Source organism: Thalassophryne amazonica, chromosome 6 (assembly GCF_902500255.1).
Source record: "Thalassophryne amazonica chromosome 6, fThaAma1.1, whole genome shotgun sequence".
NCBI classification, from domain to species: Eukaryota; Metazoa; Chordata; class Actinopteri; order Batrachoidiformes; family Batrachoididae; genus Thalassophryne; species Thalassophryne amazonica.
The window spans coordinates 34,375,851-34,397,520 of NC_047108.1; the positions used below are offsets into that span (position 1 = coordinate 34,375,851).

General features: G+C 45.5%; 1 protein-coding gene across 1 annotated transcript in view; it reads right to left on the reverse strand.

Moving 5' to 3' along the window:
• The window catches only part of tmem240a (transmembrane protein 240a), a 114,919-nt gene that overhangs the window by 1,338 nt on the left and 91,911 nt on the right, over positions 1–21,670 (reverse strand). The window lies entirely within an intron of this gene.

The following is a 21,670-nucleotide window of genomic DNA, read 5'->3' on the forward strand; positions in this document are numbered from 1 at the left end:
TCAACGGCGCCTACACAAAATATTCACCTCTATGGAAACAACTCTGTTTTATTGTTTTGTGACATCAAATCAAATTTTAAAATTTGTGTTATTTCAACAATTTCAACATTTAAAGTAATCTCTGCAATATGATCTCCTGTCAATCAAACAAAATTATATAAAAAATTGATTACATAAGCACTCATCCCCCCTTTAAAGTAGACCTGCATTGAAATAAATGTGGTCAGATCTCAGAAAGAAATAGCTGATATGTATTTATAAGACCCTTATGAATGCAGTAAAGTAAATCTGCAAGCCAAAATTTGTAATTCAGCAGAGAAATCTTCATTTAAAAGTGACAAATTTGCAGCTAAAATTTGGCCCTCAGCGAAAACTGTTTGTACATCCGGGTCATTGCAGTGATGTCCCGCAGAAGACGGAGCACTCCCGCCTTCAGTCTGATCCCGCATTGAAATTGATTTTATCTGTTAGTAATGTTACTGTTATACACATCCTGGTTTCAGCATCCAAAAGTAAGCTGCAATGAATGTGAGATACAGCTCTGCATGCTCAGATCAGCGGCGACATCGACAGCGGGCGACGTTCTTCCCCAACGCCTCGCTCTCTGCCTCCGCTGCGCTTACTGAGTCTGTGTGCTCGGTAAATGCCGAAGTGGGCCACTCACATCGCCCCCGTGTCTGCTGTGCAGCTGGCACCACGTTCCTGTCTACTGAATGGAGGTGCAGCCAACTTGGCAAAAGTCCAGAGACTACGCTCGCTGTTTTAATGCGAAGTGGCCGGTGACACCTGTTGCTCGCAAGAACAGACTTCTTGCGGCAAAATCCGCAGCGCCGCACATCTCGGTAATCAGAGCCGCAGAGCTCCGTGGCCGCTGAGAGAGGTTTATATCTTTTTAATGACTTGGATTCTTTGCAGGTTTCGCCTCCGTACCCCGCGATGGTAACACCGGAGGCGAAAGACAGTAGATTTTCAATGTGACACCACTCAATCAAACGGGCGTATGAAAAAGTCCCCCAAAATAATTTTCAAGCACAAATAAAAGAAATGTGTACTCACCAAACGTGCCGCAAGACAATATGAAGTTTTAAAAAAAGTAGATTCTTCCGTATAAGACAAGAAAAAGGTGCAGATGCAAACTGACGTAAATCCACAAATTACAGTTGGCACGCACAATGCATGCTGGGATAGGGTCTTTTCCCTGATGTCTCGGCAGCGTCTCGGATGTGATGACAGTTTTGCGGAGGGCTAAATTTTAGCTGTAAATTTGGCATTTTTAAATGAAGATTTCTCTGTTGAATGACAGATCTGGGCTTGCAGATTTACTTTACTACATTCAGAAGGATCTTATGTGTAAATATAAGTCATTGTTTGGTCCAAAGATCTGACTGCATTTATTTCAGTGCAGGTCTACTTTAATTAAACATCTAAACCATTACTTGCAAAGTCTGCTGGTTTTAAACAAGTCAGGGTTTAGGAACCATTTCAAGAATGTCATGCAGCAGACATAGATTAAATCCCTGTTCTCACTTTCACACATATACAGTAAATCCTGCCTAAAAAAAAAAAAACTAAAAACAAATTCCATAAGAGTTAAAACAAGACTTTCACAATGTGAAATGTAACCTTTCTAATGCATATAATGCCTGGTGCTTATTTAAGGCAGGCGTTTCTTCTTTTCAGACAAAATTTTGACCCAGTGTAACAGTATATCTTCCCCCCACCCCTGAAAAGCAACATTCCTCCAGGGAGGCACTGATTAAAGCTTACGCAAACCTTGACAAGGCCCAATCAGGATACAGCATCCCTTAAACTCTAGATTTCATGGATGTTTTATGGTCCCAGATGAAGCACAGTTTGATTGACACTGAACAATATTGGTATTCTTTCTGTATGTATCTATAGCTATCTACAATAGTAATATTTCCTATTCTGAAGTATCTTTAAATCCCCCTTCCAAATATACTCTACAAATATATGGATCTGATTGACAACCTGAAATATGATAGAACATCTGTCCAGGATGGGGTTGGAGGTAAGATATTGTGACCTGGATATCTTACCCCCCACCCTGATATCGAACTGTGTACTATTGCCAAATTCATCCCGCTATAAACTTGGCAGGTTCAGGTTCAGGTTACTTGATTAATACCTGTAGGTAGATTTGTGTTGCAGTCACAGAAATCATCCAACTTATTAAACATATAGGGACAACAGTGACATACACAAAGACCTGACATAGACATAAAAGTGCTCAGAGACACATTTGACCACAGCTTGGCAACCACCTAAAATGGTGCAAAATTTTCTATGATGATTTATTTGTCTGAATAATAGCAGCTGGAACAAAGCCGTTCCTATAGTGCTTTGTTCTGCACTTTGGGACTGTAAACCTCCAACCGGAGGGGAGAAGCTGGAATTCCCCATGTAGATAGTGTGAATGGTCCTTTATAACCAATTTAGTGATCCTCTGTAGCTGCCTGGTGTACAGAGACCTGGGGCTAAGCTATGGTTCCCCAATCAGCTTCCCTGACCACTTCACAATCTGCATCAGTTTGTTCTTCTCCTTCACTGACAAAGCACCATGACACTAATGAATAAGACAAAACAGATTCAATAAAAGATCAATAAAACAGCGTCATGTTGGTTTTGCCAATGATGAAAGATGACAGAATTCTTAAACAAAACAGACGCTGATGCCTTTTTTGCATACAGCTTCACAGCTGGTCTCAATGTTCAGTTTACAGTCTATCGTAGTCCCAAGTTACTTATGTGACCGCACAAGTTCCACCTTCTGACCCTTAATGACTGTGGCCTCAGGTATACAGGGGTTCTTTCTGAAATCCACAATCATATCTTTAGTGTTTGAAATATTCAGATGAAGGTGGGACTCTTCACACCACCTGACAAAGTGGTGAACAACAGGTCCATGACTGGTTTCATTCTCCTGCAATAAACTAACAATGACAGAGTCATCTGCATACAACCCCAATTCCAATGAAGCTGGGGCGTTGTGTGAAATGTAAATAAAATCAGAATACAATGATTTGTAAATCCACTTCAACTTATATTCAATTGAATACACCACAAAGACAAGATATTTTAATGTTCAAACCCAAAAACTTTGTTTTTGTGCAAATATTTGCTCATTTTGAAATGGATGCCTGCAACACGTTTAAAAAAAGCTGGGACAGTGGACTCTGCAGACACGTATATGAGGAAACCTGTTCGTGGACTTCAGCTTGGCGTTCAACACCATCATCCCAGCATTCTCCACAAAAAACTCTCCAACCTGTCTGTGCCAACTCCCACCTGTTAGAGGATCTCCAACTTCCTGACAGACAGGACACAGCAGGTGAGGCTGGGGAGCATCATATCCAACACGCATACAATCAGCACTGGAGCTCCTTAGGAGTGTGTGCTCTCTCCACTGCTCTTCTCCCTCTACACAAACAACTGCACCTCAGCCAACCCCTCTGTTAAACTCCTGAAGTTTGTGGAGGACGATACCATCACTAGACTCATCCAGGATTCTGATGAGGCTGCAAAGAGACAGGAGGTGGAACAGTTGGTACTCCAGTGTGGTCAGAACAACCTGCCCAAGGAACTGGAACTGGAACAGGAAACTGGAACTGGAACAGGAACTGGAAGGAACAACCTGCCCAAGGAACTGCCCATGATCTTCCACACATCCATCATCCAGTCTGTCTTGTGCATTTCCTTCTCTGTTTGGTTTCCCTCTGTCTCCAAACATGACAGTCACGGACTTCAATGAACTGTCAGGTCTGCAGAAAAAAATCATCGGAGCCAGCCTGCCCTCCATCCAGGACTTATACCAGTCCAGAACCAGGAAGTGAGCTGGTAACATCTCTGCAGACCCCCCACACCCTGGACACACACTGTTTAAACTCCTCCCCTCTGGTCGACGTTACAGAGCTCTGGATGTCAAAACAACCAGACACAGGAACAGTTTCTTTCCTCAGGCCATCACACTGATGAATAGGGATGATTATTAATAAGATTTTATCGATATTGATGCCATTATCGATATCGATGCCATTATCAATTCTGCTTATCGATCCGATTCTTTATCGATTACCTTATCGATACCTCGTGAATTTTGTACTAAAAGTAGGCTTTACAGGTTTTCTATGTATTTCATTGAGTCTTAAAGTAAATAAATATGAAATTGGTCACTGTATCCTTGATCTCTGGACATAAAAAAAATAAACAAAACGGTGTTTCGCTTTGAAGTTATTAATTCCGATTGGACTCTGTTGTTCTACCTTGACTCGGCAGAGAGTCGCACAGCGTTAGGAGCTGTGTGAACAGAACGGAGGACAATTCTCGTTTCTTTCTCGCAACAAGACAGGAGTCCCAGTTAGTAACTTTAATCCACTCAAAAGTGACTCATGATTGACATATTCAGGGATGAAAGTGGTGAAAAACAAAAAAAGCTTAAACCCAAAATTACCCCCCCAACACCACCTGCAAAAAAATGTTTGAATTCTAGAAGTTCTGAAATGCAATCTGGGACTATTCCAGACAATAAACTGGAGTGAGTGCAGCATCCATTTAGGTGAGAAAAAAAAAATACAACTTTCCTTATTCAAATTCATTCTAGTAGTATTCTGCTCTTACTAGGATGCAGCAGTTTTCTAGTTTGGCAGAAAGTTCTGGAGGAAATCACTGAAGAAATTAACACATTGAAAATATGGTTTGACCGAAACAAATTGTCACTAAACTTAAACAAGACAGGGATGAAATGGAGGTGTAAGAGTCACTAGGTGTTCACAGGAAACACTTATTTCTGCATGTACGAGGTCTATTAGAAAAGTATCTGACCTTATTATTTTTTTCAAAAACCATATGGTTTGAATCACGTGTGATTACATCAGACATGCTTGAACCCTCGTGGGCATGCAAGAGTTTTTTCACGCCTGTCGGTTACGTCATTCGCCTGTGGGCAGTCTTTGAGTGAGGAGTCGCCCACCCTCTCGCCGTTTTTTTCATTGTTTAGGAATGGCTGCTTTGTTTGATCAAAATTTTTTCAAAGCTGTAAGGCACAACTGAGTGGACACCATTCGATAAATTCAGCTGGTTTTCGGTAAAAATTTTAACAGCTGATGAGAGATTTTGGTCTGGTAGTGTCGCCGTAAGGACGGCCCACGGCGCCTGACGGCGATCTGCGCTTCGAGGCGGCAGCGTCTCGCCGTTTCAAGTTGAAAACTTCCACATTTCAGGCTCTGTTGACCCAGGAAGTCGTCAGAGAACAGAGAACTTTTCAGAAGAAGTCGGCATGAGGAGTTTATTCGGACATTCCATTGTTAACGGACATTTTGTAATGAAAGAACATGCAGGCAGAGTCGCATGTCGGGCCGGACCCGACCGCGGGGGGTCGCGACAGGAAAAACACCTCCGTTGGAAACCTTAACGGGCAAGTTGGAACATGCCCAAGCTGTTAAACAATTTCTGAGTTACTCACTTGTTGAAAGCCATCAAAAGCCGCCTGAATGTTACAAATGGTTTTCAACACTGAGGTGTTTTTCCTGTCGCGGCGCACACAGATTTGCGCGCATGTCTTTCATTAAAAAATGTCCTTAAACAGTGGAATGTCCGCATAAAGTCCTCATGCCAGCCTCTTCTGAATCTTCTCTGTTCTCTCACGACGTCCTGGGTGAATTAAGCCTTAAATTAGGATGTTTTCAGGTCGAAACAGGCCGACGACGGCGCCTGGAAGAGCTGCAGGACGTCCCGCTCTGTGGGAAGTCCTTACACCGACAGAAACACCCCATAATCTCTCATCAGCCGTTAAACTTTTCACCGAAAACCAGCTTAATTTCTCGAATAGTGTCCACTCGGATATTCCTCACAGGTCCAGAAAAAATTTTGATAAAGCAACGCGCGCCGTCTCGAGCAGCGTGTGAAACAAAGGAATTCAGCCGAGAGGGCGGGACCACATCTCACTCAAGGCCTGCCCACAGGGAAATGACGCCACCGACACGCGTGAAAAAACTCACGCATGCGCACGAGGGTTCAAGCATGATTGGTGGAATCGCACGTCATTCAAATCCATATAGTTAAAAAAAAATAAAAGGGTCGGTTTATTGTCTAATAGACCTCATATGTATTTATTTATGTTCATTGTTAGTTGGTTTTATATTTTCTGTTGTGTTTCTATTCAGGTTCTTTTTGTCTCTTTCTCTAAAATTGTATATAATAACTAATCATTAGATTATTAATATATAAACAAAAACAAGTTTAAAAAATATTACAATTTGAAAACAAATGCACCCCAACGTGATGACAGCTGCAACTGCTTAATGCTAACTTTTAACATTGAAAATGCCATAGACATGCTAATGCGTTAGCATCGCTCCCATTTTTAAGTTATAAAATACATCTATCAACTGTTTCAGAAGACCATAACAGGTCGGTTTAACATAAAAAGTGTAAATAATACTCACAGACGTATGCTCTTTAGGGTTTTAGTGGGGGAAAATTAAGCGAAAGAAAAAAATGAATAAACGAAGCAATAGATCAAAGCACTGCTTCAATCTGTGAACCACTGCTTCGATTGGTTCAAGGTTCAAAGCAAAGCGGCGCTGCAGAAAAGTTGATTACGGACCCACTGCGGGGTCCGTAATCAATGTAGAGAAATGATAATTTTCCTGACAAACATCCCCCAAAACAACGGCCACTCTAAAGGACTGATAACAGAATTGTTAAGCAAAAAGCTTATTGATGTCGGTGGATTGAATCATTTCTTAACTATACCCGAAAGGAACCGGTTCTCGATACCCATCCCTACTGATTAACAACTTAACCTACCAAAAAATCACTAATTCATCTAACTCATGTACAGTTTAACTTCAATCTCTTTGTCTGTTTCACACATCTTTTTCTTTTCTCTTATTGCGCATTTATTTTCTTGCACATTTCATTTGCACATTTTTTTTTTACTGTGAATTATTCAGTGTTTCATGTATGTTATACATGCCCGTACAGAGAGAGAGAGTGCAGCTCACACCGAAGTCAAATTCCTTGTATTCTGTGGATACTTGGTGAATAAAAGCTGTTCTGATTTTCTTGAAATTGCACCACTTCCAGATTATGCATGTAGTCACACAGGCTGATGGTGTGAATGTGATTTGAGTATTCAAGAAGCCTAAATGATAGTGATCATCATTCATTCAGGTATTTTGGTGAGCACTCCAGTGCCTGGTGCCCTACGCACAGCATATGATGCATGTGGTCGGAGCAACGGCTCGGATTCTGTGGATGTTCTGAAAAACTACAACAGTCTTGGCTCAACTTACTCATCTTGATGCCAAAATTCATGTGATATTGTCAAGACACGGGTGGGTCAAGTCCCTATAGCTGCTTGGACACCATGCATGCCTGCTCACAGGTTGGGCTTTAGTATTAGTTTTATACGTAGTTTTGATGTTTGATGGCTTTTAGTGCATATGCACGTGCATTAAAAGCCATCAAACATCACGGAAGAGTCAAGTGACTGGAAAGAAAAGAAGTCTCACAAATGCTGGAAAAGAGAACACAGGAACAAAACATTCATGGTTGTCAGGGTACAGGCGGCAAAACCAGAAACCCTGCTCGAGGAGGAGCAAAGGAAGGGGTGAGGAGATGGAAGGGGGGGGGGGGGGGGGAGTTATTTATAGCTGTGAATGGGTATGCTGTCAACAAAGAAAAGGGGCAACAGAAAGAGGTTTGTCCAGTTTCAATAAAATAATGACGTGTGTGTAGAAATGTGAATGATGGCGTGAGGCAGGAAGTGGAAAGCGGAGATGCTGCTGTGCAGTTCTGGGGCAGGAAAACCAAGCAAAATCCAAGTCATTGCCTTTTTTATTCTATTTTGTTATGCGACGTAGCTTTTTGTAAAGTTTTTTTTTGTCAGGAATGTAGTATTAGATTTTAATTAGTTGGATGCAAAGGAAACGGCCTGGAGTAGATTTAACAGTGAGAAGGGAGGAGCACGGGAGCAGCGACAGATGGAATGAGGAGGAAAAGCAGTGGGAATTGATGTGCATCTCAATGAAGTGTGTGTGTGTGTATATATGCTATTCCAGCTGCTCCCTCATTCTATTTTTAGCTGTGAAGGAGAAAGACAGGGTGTGTGAGTGGGGGTGGGGATGTGGCAGTATCTCCATCCTGCACCTCCCCACCAGCGCCTTCCCTGTTCACCTTCACTCTGTGAGGTTAAACGAGTGTGACCTGGCTTCCACGTCACACTGACATCCAATCCAAAGGATCCTGCACCACCTCCACCACCCGACGTCCACTGCTGGTGAATATGGATGCTGGTACGGGGAAGTGCTCACAGTATCATCTGTGTTTGTGCTGCAAAAACCTTCCATCTATAAAGACGCCAGTTTGTTGAAGAATCGACTTGAAAGCAGTGAAGGTTGGGGGATGTCTTCGTCTATGATAAAACATTGCAGTCAGCCATGAAATAATCTACAGTGCTTTAGACTGTACAATGTGAATGCCAACAACACATCCTGGAACTTCATCTGGATGCAGATGTGGCACAAAATTGAGTCAATCCTTCCGTGACTAAAAATATATATTGATATTAGGTTGATGTCACAGGTCAAAAAATCCAAATGTTTTAGATCAGATACGGATTTTAATTCATGGATGGCATCATTTTTTAGATCAGAAAAAAAAAAACAAAAAACGCAAAGACAAATAGACAAACACTGCTTTCCTTGAGGAACCTTTGCCTGTGGTCCTGAATGAAAAATAATATAAATAATTAATAAATAATAATTTACATATTTTCAGTGAATAAAAACAGTCTTTGTCAAAGTCCTGTGGCTTGGGAATGCCTTAGGATCCCCCTGGAGTTAGACAACCTGGCTGAGGATTGGGAAATGTGGAACTGGTTGCTTGATCTACTGCCTCTGTGACCCAGAGATGGATAAGTGTCAGATAATGAATGAATGAATCATTGAAAGAAATAACAAATGGAGCAAAGCTGATCTAAGTTTATAACTTCAAATTCTTTGTCAAAAACACGGAGATGTAGACATCTCCATTGTCTGGTGTGAGGAGGACAATAATAACTTTATTGATATCGCTTTCAGGATAAATACATGCGTCTTACCCACTTATCTGAATGCATTTAGAGCCGTGGTCCTGTCTAGCAGAAGAAAAATGAAACATGGCAGGATATCAAATTTTTTTCTTTTTAAAATTAAGATGCAATTGTAGTGATATTTTGCACATATGTATCTGCCACACCAAATGACTGAGGTTTTGGGTAGTAAATGGTAAATGGACTGCATTTATATAGCACTTTTCCACCTGCATCAGACGTTCAAAGCCCTTTACAATTATGCCTCACATTCACCCCGATGTCAGGGAGCTGCCATACAAGGCACTCACTACACACCGCAATAGGGGATTAAAGGCCTTGCCCAAGGGCTCTTAGTGATTTTCCAGTCAGGCGGGGATTGAACCCATGATCTTCTGGACTCAAGCCCAACACCTTAACCACTAGACCATCGCCTCCCCTAGTGTAGTGTTCAACATCTATTTGAGCTCAACATGGTGCAAAAAAAAATTGTGATCCAGGCATAGGGGTCAAAGGGGTTGGGTTCACTGTGTTCATCTGCCATTAACATGTTGTTGTCCAAACATTAATTCAACCAATCAGAGTGGCACCTGTCATTTACCTTTAAGCTGAAGTGTGTCAGGCGTACAGCCCTGTGGTATATTGACAAAGTGGATGCAAGTGAACCCTCTGAGGTCCGAGGGCATTTTTTTGGACAGTTCATTCGCCTGGCATAAATTTTTTTATTATTGCTGTTAAAAGCTCACCCTGCATCCCACAGTCAAGTAGCATGTCTCTTTTTTCAGGACAACATGTACTTTCAGAATATATATGCTATAGTGTTGTTTTATAAGTGTAATAAAGGTTTACAATCAGAAATAAGAAAGGAAAAAAAAAAGCAGAAATAATTTTCACACACATTTATTCAAAACACACAGCAAACTATAATAACTATTTTGACACTTTATAAAGGGGGGTTTGTTAAAAAATGTAAAAAAAAAATAAAGGTTCTAACAATAAACACAAATGCACATTTTGAACAATATATACAAAATGGTCTGTACATTTTATTGCTCTTCATTGCTCTTTACGCATCAATTATGAGAGCCATATTCAATCATAACACAACAAATAGTGAAGTATCTCATCCACTGCGACTCTGCCGTACGAGTGGATACTGGAAAACCATGTGTCGGTGAACCAATTCCTGACTGGACACTCACATTGCACACATCAACATGCAGCTTCTATGAGGAGTGAAAACATGGTGGACGGCTGGCTCGAAAGTCTGCGGAGTTCACTTTTCAGCAAACAAAAGTTTCTATCTCATATCATTAAAAAGTTATTTATAATTTAGTAAAACTTGTACTCAGCCATCGTATGTGACAGCGTCGGCCCCAGAGGGTTAAAGGATTAGTGCAAATTTCTCAGATTGCATTAGAACTCAGTGGCCACCAAAGCTCCCTGAGGTGAAGCAGTGAGGCAGGAAAGTAAAAGTCTGTGTTTTTCCATGAGTGCTTACTTTTATTTAATTTAATGGTTGTTTTCAATTCACTTTCATTGTGCATGTTATGTCATATAATGCTACAAGGCAATGTCAGCCCTATGACAGACTGGCGGCCTGTCAAGACTATACCCCGCTTCTTGTATAGTGACTGATGGGGTTGGCTCCAGTCCCCCATGACCATTAACTAGAATAAGCAGGTTTAGAAAATAGATGGATTGCTACACAAGCTTGCTGAGTTGGATTAACTTAATCTCCTGTCCACTCATCTGCATTTTTGCTGCACAAGCCCTATGCTGTGACCAGCACAGAGAATAAAGTGAAAATTCTGAGTCTCATTGATGCCACATCTATATTATAATAGCCAAGTGGCCTCTGTGTGCATGCATGCATGTGTGTGTTTGACACTGATCACGGACAAACCGGGGAGAGCTGGCATTTGCTGTTTGGTATGCTGATGTATTTTGGGTCAAGGATGAATGGTACAAAAACACAAAGTTGACAGGAATAATATTTTTGGAGAAATTAGGGATATTAGCTAACAACAGTGAACAATGAACATTGTGCTGCAATGCACAATGGGAGTTTGGGATTTTAAATGTTGTTGTTATTGTGGATCTTAGTTTTCTCATCTTAGTTTAACAGTATTGTTAATGTTATTGATTTATTGTGTTTTTGTAGCTCAACTGACTTAGTCAGTTTAGATAGGTGTCATGTTAACTCAGCCACATGGGATGCGCAGCCAGTACATTTTGAGTGCCGGTCCCAAGCCCGGATAAATGAGGAGGGTTGCATCACGAAGGGCATCCGGCGCAAAACAAGCCAACCCAACTATGCAGACTAAGAATCGAATTTCCATACCAGATCGGTCGAGGCCCGGGTTAACAACGTCCGCCACCGGTGCTGTTGCCCAACAGGGTGCTAGTGGAAATTGGGCTACTGCTGGGTGAAGACGACGAAGAAGAGGAGAAGAACGTTTCCATAAACAGCGGGAGAAGAAGAAAACTAGAAGGGTGGAAATGAGAGTGGGGACTTTGAATGTTGGTAGCATGACTGGTAAAGGGAGAGAGCTGGCTAATATGATGGAGAGGAGAAAGGTAGACATATTGTGTGTGCAAGAGACCAAGTGGAAGGGAACTAAGAGCAGGAGCATTGGCGGTGGGTACAAGTTGTTGTACCATGGTGAGGACAGGAAGAGAAATGGTGTTGGAGACATTTTAAAGGAAGAGTATGTTAAAAGTGTGTTGGAGGTTAAGCGAGTGTCTGACAGGGTGATGAGTGTGAAGTTGGAAATTGAAGGGGTGATGATGAACATCATCAGTGCATATGCCCCACAGGTAGGTTGTGAGATGAAGGAGAAAGATTTCTGGAGTGTGTTAGACAAGGTGGTGGCGAGTGTGTCCAAGCATGAAAGAGTGGTGATAGGAGCGGACTTCAATGGGTATGTTGGTGAAGGGAACAGAGGTGATGAGGAAGTAATGGGTAGATATGGTATCAAGGATAGGAGTGGGGAAGGACAGATGGTAGTTGATTTTGCAAAAAGGATGGAAATGGCTGTGGTGAATACCTACTTTAAGAAAATGGAGGAGCACAGGGTAACATATAAGAGTGGAGGAAGGTGCACACAGGTGGACTACATTCTTTATAGGATATGTGTAGCGCATGACCTCGATTCACCCTAATTAAATAAATACATTAATGATGTCTCAACAAAAACATCTGTCTGCAGTTTTGAACTGCAGACAGAGATGGTGTCTTCACTCCCAGTTGAGAAATTCCTGTGCCATCTGGAGTTCTGGAAATAAGTCTGAGACACCCCCCCCCCACCCCACCCCATGGGCCAACACTGGGCTTCACAGCAAAACAGGCCTGTAACTCAGAGTTCTTCAAAGGGAGCCCTTGCATTTTTAACAGTTACATTTCGGTCACTATGAATTACATGACATTATAATGGCTTCACGTCAGAATCTGAGTTTCTCAATGCCAGGAGAATCCAAATTTTATGACTTCACCTAAGGCCAGAACCTCTCCACACTGCCAGAGGACCTTCCCCATGATAACACATGGCCATAAATCTTTGTCTTGATAACAGCTATTATCTTTAGGTCTAGGTGAAGAAAGACATTCTGTTGTGTGGGCCGCTGAAGAGGAGGTACTGCTGGCTCACCACCACCGGATGGCGCCCTGCTTGGAGTGCGGGCTTCAAGCACAAGAGGGCGCCAGAACCACTGGGAGTGACAACCGTCAATCATCCTCAACACCAGCTGTCACTCATTCATCTCATCATCACCATAAAGGCCGGGCGGCGACTCCACCTCCTCGCCGAGAAATCTCCTATGATTCAAGGTAAACCTCTTGCTGTAATTATTGCGAATAATAATCTGATCTGTTTTGCAGCTGTTTTTCCTGGTGATATTCCTTATCTGGAATTTTTGGTGTTTTGGTGTGACTGCGACGACTTCGCCTCACATCCCAAAACCAATAAGTGGTAAACCGGAGCTGCACGTGTGTATGATTGGAGGTGGAGGTTCTCCCTCCAAGAAGAATCATTAATCAAGGTTGCTGGGTGTGAGGATTCACACTCACCACCTTCTGTTTCTGTCTGCCAGCAGTACCAGGGCCGACAACGGAGGACAGAGACCACCTGGGGACTCAGGGCTTGGCGGCTTCGGTGTTCTTCAGGCCGTTGGTGGTAGAAGCGGTGTGGGTCCCGGCTCTTCGTTCATCCGAGGTCTCCTATCTTCGAGCCTGCCCGCAGTCCTCTTGTGTATGATTGGCAGTACCCTTGTTTATATTACGTTGTGTTCTTGTGCAACATTAAATTGTTACTCCTTCCCTTATCCATTGTCCGTTCATTAGCGCCCCCTGTTGTGGGTCCGTGTTACGACACCTTCCCAACAGGATTTCTCGGCCATTCGTCATGGATCCCGAGGGGCGTCAACCACAGCTTGAACAGCCAATGGGAGAACAGGGAGCGCAGGCGTCAGCAGGAGGCGCGGTAAGTGATCTGCAGCAAATCCTTACCGCTTTCACTGCTCAGTTACAGCTGGTAACTGAGCAAAATGCAATCCTCAATCAGAGGATGGAGGCTCTCACCGCCAGAGTGGAAGCACGCGAGTCGAGCGTCGCTGCAGTGTCTCCTCCTGCTGGCCCGGAGCCTAATGTAGATGTTCCACTGGCCGTTCAACTACCCCCCCCACCGTCCCCTGAAGCTTACATAAGTCCTCCTGAACCGTACGGAGGCTGTGTGGAAACGTGCGCAGACTTCTTGATGCAGTGTTCGCTCATTTTTGCACAGCGTCCAGTCATGTACGCAGCAGACGCCACCCGGGTGGCTTATGTAATTAATCTGCTTCGAGGTGAGGCACGCGCTTGGGCTACAGCGCTCTGGGAACAGCAGTCATGGCTTCTGACGTCATACGCTGGGTTTATACGGGAATTCAAACAGGTGTTTGATCATCCCAACAGAGGCGAGACCGCCTCGACCGTGCTGCTGTCACTGAGATAGGGGCGTCGGAGCGCGGCCGATTACGCTGTCGACTTCCGCATCGCGGCTGCGAGGTCGGGTTGGAATGACGTTGCGCTCCGCGCCGCCTTCATAAGCGGACTGTCTCCAGTACTGAAGGAGCATTTACTGGCTAAGGACGAACCGCAGACTTTCGACGGGCTTGTCACTCTGGTTATACGCTTAGACAACCGCTTGACTGAACACCGTCGGGAGCAGGCCGGGGGGCGTGGCCGGGCACAAGCCGTCCCTCTCTCTTCCGGGTCTGACGGGGTGACGTCGTCCTCACGCTCCATTGCTGGTGGGCTCCGTGCTGACGAAGCTATGGACACGAGCAGGGCTAAAGTGAGATCAGATATCAAACAAAGGAGACTGGCCCGCGGGGAATGTTTTTACTGTGGCTCATGTGAACACATGTTAAAAGACTGCCCCAAACGGTCAAACACCAACGCCCGTCCTTAGAAACTGGGCTAAGGGTGGGCCATAACATGTGCACGGGAAGTTCCCGCAAATCAGCACGAATCCCAGTGGTAATCCTGAGTGGGGATTTAACCCTTCACGCCCCAGCACTGGTGGACACGGGGTCCGAAGGGAATCTGTTGGATAGCAGATGGGCAAAGGAAGTGGGGCTCCCTCTAGTGGCTCTGCCTTCGCCCTTGAAGGTACGGGCACTAGACGGCACTCTACTCCCGCTAATCACACACCGGACCCAGCCTGTGACCCTGGTTGTGTCTGGGAATCATCGGGAGGAGATAGTGTTTTACGTGACACCTTCTACCTCCCGAGTGATTTTGGGTTTTCCTTGGATGGTGAAGCACAATCCCCGGATCGATTGGCCGTCTGGGGTCATGGTGCAGTGGAGCGAAACCTGCCACCGGGAGTGTTTAGGATCCTCGGTTCCCCCCGGAATCACGGCTAAGGAGGAGGTTAAAACCCCTCCCAATCTGACGGCGGTGCCAGGGGAGTACCATGATCTGGCTGACGTCTTCAGCAAAGATCTGGCGCTCACCCTTCCACCGCACCGACCGTACGATTGTGCCATCGATTTGGTTCCGGGCAGTGAGTTCCCGTCCAGTAGGCTGTACAACCTCTCACGTCCGGAACGCGAATCAATGGAAACCTACATCCGGGACTCCTTGGCCGCCGGGTTGATCCGGAACTCCACCTCCCCGATGGGTGCTGGTTTCTTTTTTGTGGGCAAGAAAGACGGCGGACTTCGTCCATGCATCGATTACAGGGGATTGAACGAGATCACGGTTCGCAATCGATACCCATTGCCCCTCTTGGATTCGGTGTTCACACCCCTGCATGGAGCCAAAATATTCACCAAACTCGATCTTAGGAATGCGTACCATCTAGTTCGGATCCGGAAGGGAGACGAATGGAAGACGGCATTTAACACCCCGTTAGGTCATTTTGAGTACCTGGTCATGCCGTTCGGCCTCACTAACGCCCCCGCGACGTTCCAAGCCTTGGTTAATGACGTCTTGCGGGACTTCCTGCACCGGTTTGTCTTCGTGTATCTGGATGATATACTCATCTTTTCCCCGGATCCTGAGACCCATGTCCGACATGTACGTCAGGTCCTACAGCGGTTGTTAGAAAACCGGCTGTTTGTGAAGGGCGAGAAGTGTGAGTTTCACCGCACTTCTCTGTCCTTCTTGGGGTTTATCATCTCCTCCAACTCCGTCGCCCCGGATCCGGCCAAGGTTGCGGCGGTGAGGGATTGGCCCCAACCAAAGAGCCGTAGGAAGCTGCAACAGTTCCTCGGCTTCGCAAACTTCTACAGGAGGTTCATTAAGGGTTACAGTCAGGTTGTTAGCCCCCTGACCGCCCTGACCTCCACTAAAGTCCCATTCACCTGGTCGGACCGGTGCGAGGCCGCGTTTAGGGAGTTGAAACGCCGGTTTTCATCTGCTCCAGTTCTGGTGCAGCCTGATCCTACTCGCCAGTTTGTAGTAGAGGTGGACGCCTCAGACTCAGGAATAGGAGCCGTGCTGTCCCAGAGCGGGGAGTCCGATAAGGTTCTCCATCCTTGTGCCTACTATTCCCGCAGGTTGACCCCCGCTGAACGGAATTATGACGTGGGCAATCGAGAACTCCTCGCGGTGAAGGAGGCTCTAGAAGAGTGGAGACACCTGTTGGAGGGGGCTACGGGGCCTTTCACGGTTTTTACGGACCACCGGAACCTGGAGTACATCCGGACCGCCAAGCGGCTGAACCCCAGGCAAGCCCGCTGGTCCCTGTTCTTTGCGCGCTTTGACTTCCGGATCACCTACCGCCCCGGGACCAGGAATCAACGATCCGATGCATTGTCCCGGGTGCATGAAGAGGAAGCCAAGGCCGGGTTGTCGGACCCCATCGACACCATCCTTCCCGAGTCCACTGTCGTGGCTACCCTCACCTGGGACGTGGAGGAGATCGTCCGGGAGGCCCAGGCAAAGAACCCGGACCCGGGAGACGGTCCGAAGAACAGACTCTACGTCCCACCAGAGGCTAGGGCTGCCGTCTTGGACTTCTGCCACGGATCCAAGCTCTCCTGTCATCCTGGAGTGCGTAGGACCGTGGCAGTAGTCCAGCAGCGCTTCTGGTGGGCGTCACTGGAAGCCGACGTCCGGGACTACGTCCAGGCCTGCACCACCTGTGCCAGGGGCAAGGCGGACCATCGCAAGACCAGGGGTCTCCTCCAACCCCTGCCTGTGCCTCATCGCCCCTGGTCCCACATCGGTCTGGACTTCGTCACGGGCCTCCCGCCGTCCCAGGGCAACACCGCCATACTAACAATAGTGGACCGGTTCTCCAAGGCGGCCCACTTCGTGGCCCTCCCGAAGCTCCCAACGGCCCAGGAGACGGCAGACCTCCTGGTCCACCACGTCGTGCGTCTGCATGGGATACCGTCGGACATCGTCTCGGATCGTGGTCCCCAGTTTTCCTCGCAGGTCTGGAGGAGTTTTTGTAAGGAACTGGGGGCCACCGTGCATCTCTCGTCCGGGTACCACCCACAGACGAACGGCCAGGCAGAGCGGGCGAACCAGGAACTCGAACAGGCTCTTCGTTGTGTCACCTCCGCTCACCCGGCGGCCTGGAGTAACCATCTGGCCTGGATCGAGTATGCTCACAACAGCCAAGTATCCTCTGCCACCGGCCTCTCCCCCTTTGAAGCGTGTCTGGGCTACCAGCCCCCGTTGTTCCCACTTGTGGAGGGAGAGGTCGGGGTACCCTCGGTCCAGGCCCACCTGCGGAGGTGCCGCCGGGTGTGGCGGGCCGCCCGCTCTGCCCTGTTGCAGGCCCGGACGAGGGCCAAGGCCCATGCAGATCGCCGGCGTTCCCCGGCCCCTACATACCAACCAGGGCAGGAGGTGTGGCTATCCACCAAAGATATCCCGCTCCAGGTGACATCCCACAAACTCAAGGACCGCTTCATCGGGCCGTTCCCCATCGCCAAGATCCTCAGTCCGGCCGCAGTGAAGCTAACACTCCCGGCTTCACTGCGGATCCATCCGGTTTTTCATGTTTCCAAACTCAAGCCATACCACACCTCGCCGCTCTGCACCCCCGGACCCGACCCACCTCCTGCCCGGATCATCGACGGGGAGCCGGCATGGACTGTTCGTCGGCTTCTGGACGTCCGTCGGATGGGTCGGGGTTTTCAGTACTTGGTGGACTGGGAGGGTTACGGACCCGAAGAACGCTCCTGGGTGAAGAGGAGCTTCATCCTGGACCCGGCCCTTCTGGTCGATTTCTACCACCGACACCCGGACAAGCCTGGTCGGGCGCCAGGAGGCGCCCGTTGAGGGGGGGGGTCCTGTTGTGTGGGCCGCTGAAGAGGAGGTACTGCTGGCTCACCACCACCGGATGGCGCCCTGCTTGGAGTGCGGGCTTCAAGCACAAGAGGGCGCCAGAACCACTGGGAGTGACAACCGTCAATCATCCTCAACACCAGCTGTCACTCATTCATCTCATCATCATCATCACCATAAAGGCCGGGCGGCGACTCCACCTCCTCGCCGAGAAATCTCCTACGATTCAAGGTAAACCTCTTGCTGTAATTATTGCGAATAATAATCTGATCTGTTTTGCAGCTGTTTTTCCTGGTGATATTCCTTATCTGGAATTTTTGGTGTTTTGGTGTGACTGCGACGACTTCGCCTCACATCCCAAAACCAATAAGTGGTAAACCGGAGCTGCACGTGTGTATGATTGGAGGTGGAGGTTCTCCCTCCAAGAAGAATCATTAATCAAGGTTGCTGGGTGTGAGGATTCACACTCACCACCTTCTGTTTCTGTCTGCCAGCAGTACCAGGGCCGACAACGGAGGACAGAGACCACCTGGGGACTCAGGGCTTGGCGGCTTCGGTGTTCTTCAGGCCGTTGGTGGTAGAAGCGGTGTGGGTCCCGGCTCTTCGTTCATCCGAGGTCTCCTATCTTCGAGCCTGCCCGCAGTCCTCTTGTGTATGATTGGCAGTACCCTTGTTTATATTACGTTGTGTTCTTGTGCAACATTAAATTGTTACTCCTTCCCTTATCCATTGTCCGTTCATTAGCGCCCCCTGTTGTGGGTCCGTGTTACGACACCTTCCCAACACATTCTTTTAAAAAAAGAAAAAGAAAAAAAGAATTGCATCAGTATTTGTTTTATTCATATATAAAGACTTCTAATGATGTTTGTGTTGATTAATTAAATGAAATGCTTTGCATATAATTATTCCATTTTATTGACATGTGTTCATTGTAACTGATGTGTGTTTAAGTGTGATCTTTCTGCATTATCAATATGTTGATGGTGAAATATTCTGTTTTGACCAAATGGAGTGTTTAAGTGACGATTAATAATGTGTATCCATTCAAGTGTCTTAGACCAATATTATACCAAAACAGTTAATGTGTTTAAATAGTTGAATCATTTGGGTCTGCCCTGTGAACACGTGAAGTTTCTGTGAGATTACACACCCTAAATGGGCAGAGTTTGGTGATGTCAGTCCCTCTTAAAAAGTTAGAACAGAGTGCTTGCCCCTGGCCTCTCTCTTGCCTCTCTCTTCCAGCCCTCTTCACCTCTTGCAACTCTCTTCCTTTCTTTGAAACACTTAATAATTAATTTTGGGTCAGCAAGGCCCCATGCTAAGCTAAGCTAACCTAGCTAAAGCTACCATGTGGCTTCATTCATTCCTCCGTTATTCTTTGACAAACTTTTAACAAAGTTTTAACCTGATGCTTTAAGGTGCATCAAGTCTTTTGAATTTTTAAGAGAACTTCTGAGCTGAACTTTTCAAAATAATAGCGAATTTACAGAAAAGCGACTTTTCCTTTTTTGTAATTTTCCAACGCTCTTAAAGTTTTATCTTTTTTCTAAGTTCATGAAGACTTTTAATCTGGCTCCAACAAATTTTTAAAAGCTACCAGAAACCATTTTCAACAAACGCCTTACACCTCTGGGGTCCAGCAAGCTGATGACTTGACTGCAAGCAGCCATCCTGTCGGTAAAACCAGCCAACACAAGCCTGTGGGATCACCCGGGGAGACCACTGAGTTAACCCCTTACCCGAGTGAGCATGCTGCAGAACCTACATCAATGATGGACGGATGGCTCATCCGAACAACCTTTTCAACGGACCAGCTAAGTGACCCAGTTAAAGGTTCCAGAAAAAGGGTTTGCTGTCAATAGGATACAAAGTGGCTTCTCCTTATTATGCTTCTTCTTTTTAAACATATTCATATGTTTGTTTGTTATGTATGTTTGTTTAATAATTTTCTGAAAATTAATTGGCTTCAAATTGCATCACTAAATTCTAATCAGATTTATTTACTTAAAGTCTTTAAGCTTTATCTCTTTCCTTCACGTCTTATGAGTTAGTAAGAATTGTGTCCACAAATGAACTTATTTAAGCACTGTCCACAAAAATGCCAGTAAACTGTTCATTTCTTGTATAATTGTAAATAAATTGTAAATATTTCTGCTGTGGTTCATTTGGTGTTCAGAATGAAACCTTTGGTCAATCGTATCGTAGAATTCAGACTTTCAGACCTGAGACTGATTAATTAAATCGAGACTAATTGATTAATTTGAGACTGATAAATTAATGAATGTTTAAATTGAAGTACTTATGCTTCAAATAGGTAGTGCCCCGAGTAAAATAAATATTAAATAATAATTATCAAACCCTAAAATTGTTAACTATTTTGGTGACCCATTAAATTAGGTCCAGGCCAATGTAATTCAATATGGGAATTTAACTACTTATTCACTGCATTTTATTTTGGTGCTCTGGTGTGAGCCGATCTAGAATTGACCAATTTGTTACATTTTTATGGTGCCTCAGTGCGAGGTCTAGCAAATATTTGTTACAGATGCAAGCTGAAAGAAATTAGAGACTGTAAGGTGGTGGCAGGAGAGAGTGTCGTTAGACAGCATAGGATGGTTGTTTGTAGGATGACTTTAGAGGTAAAGAAGAAGAAGAGAGTGAGAGCTCAACAAAGGATCAGGCGGTGGAAGCTGAAGGAGGAAGACTGTTGTGTGAAATTTAGCGAGTCGGTGAGAGAAGCACTGGTTGGAGGGGAAGCAAATTTTGGACAACTGGAAAAGTACTGCAGATGTGGTGAGGGAGACAGCTAGGACAGTACTGGGTATGGCATCTGGACAGTGGAAGGAAGACATGAGACTTGGTGGTGGAATGTAGAGGTCCAGGAAAGCATAAGGAGAAAGAGGTTGGTGAAAAAGTTTTGGGATAGTCGGAGAGATGAAGAAAGTAGACAGGAGTACAAGGAGATGCGGCGTAAGGTGAAAAGAGAAGTGGCAAAAGCGAAGGAAAAGGCATATTGCGAGCTGTACAAGAAGTTGAATAGTAAGGAAGGAGAAAAGGACTTGTACAGAGAAGGCCAGAAAGAGTTACATTGTGTGTTTGTGGACTTACAAAAAACTTATGATAGGGTGCCAAGAGAAGAGCTGTGGTATTGTATGAGGAAGTCTGGAGTGGCAGAGAAGTATTTTAGGGTAGTGCAGGACATGTACAAGAATAGTGAGGCAGCGGTGAGATGTGCAGTCAGAATGACAGACTCATTCAAGGTGGAGGTGGGATGACTTCAAAATTTAAAGCACCCAGAGGAATTGTCATCAGGTTATAGTTTTGTTACATTCTTCTCGGGATTGCAGCATCAGACAATACTGCGCTTGACCTCATTTTGTTCTGGAGAATATAGGTGTTAAAGATTTTGTATATATGTTATCACTGTTAAACGTTTGTACATTTGTCTTCTTTCTCATGAGAACGGTGTTGTGCTGTTTTGCACTTCACCCTGAGAATGTATGTGTTATTCAACCTTGTTTAGCTTTGTCTTCTTTCTCATGAGAACGGTGTTGTGCTGTTTGCACTTCACCCTGAGAACGTACGTGTTATTCAACCTTGTTTTAGCTTTGTCTTCTTTCTCATGAGAACGGAGATGTGCTGTTTTGCACCTGTCTTAATGCAATCCTGAGAATTCAATTTTGTTTTAGCACTCTGGGGTCAATCTGAGCTGGGAATGAAGGACTGGATGTACTTATTGTTATAACATAACTTTGTTTTCGCAGCCTCTAACGACTGGGAGCAAGAGA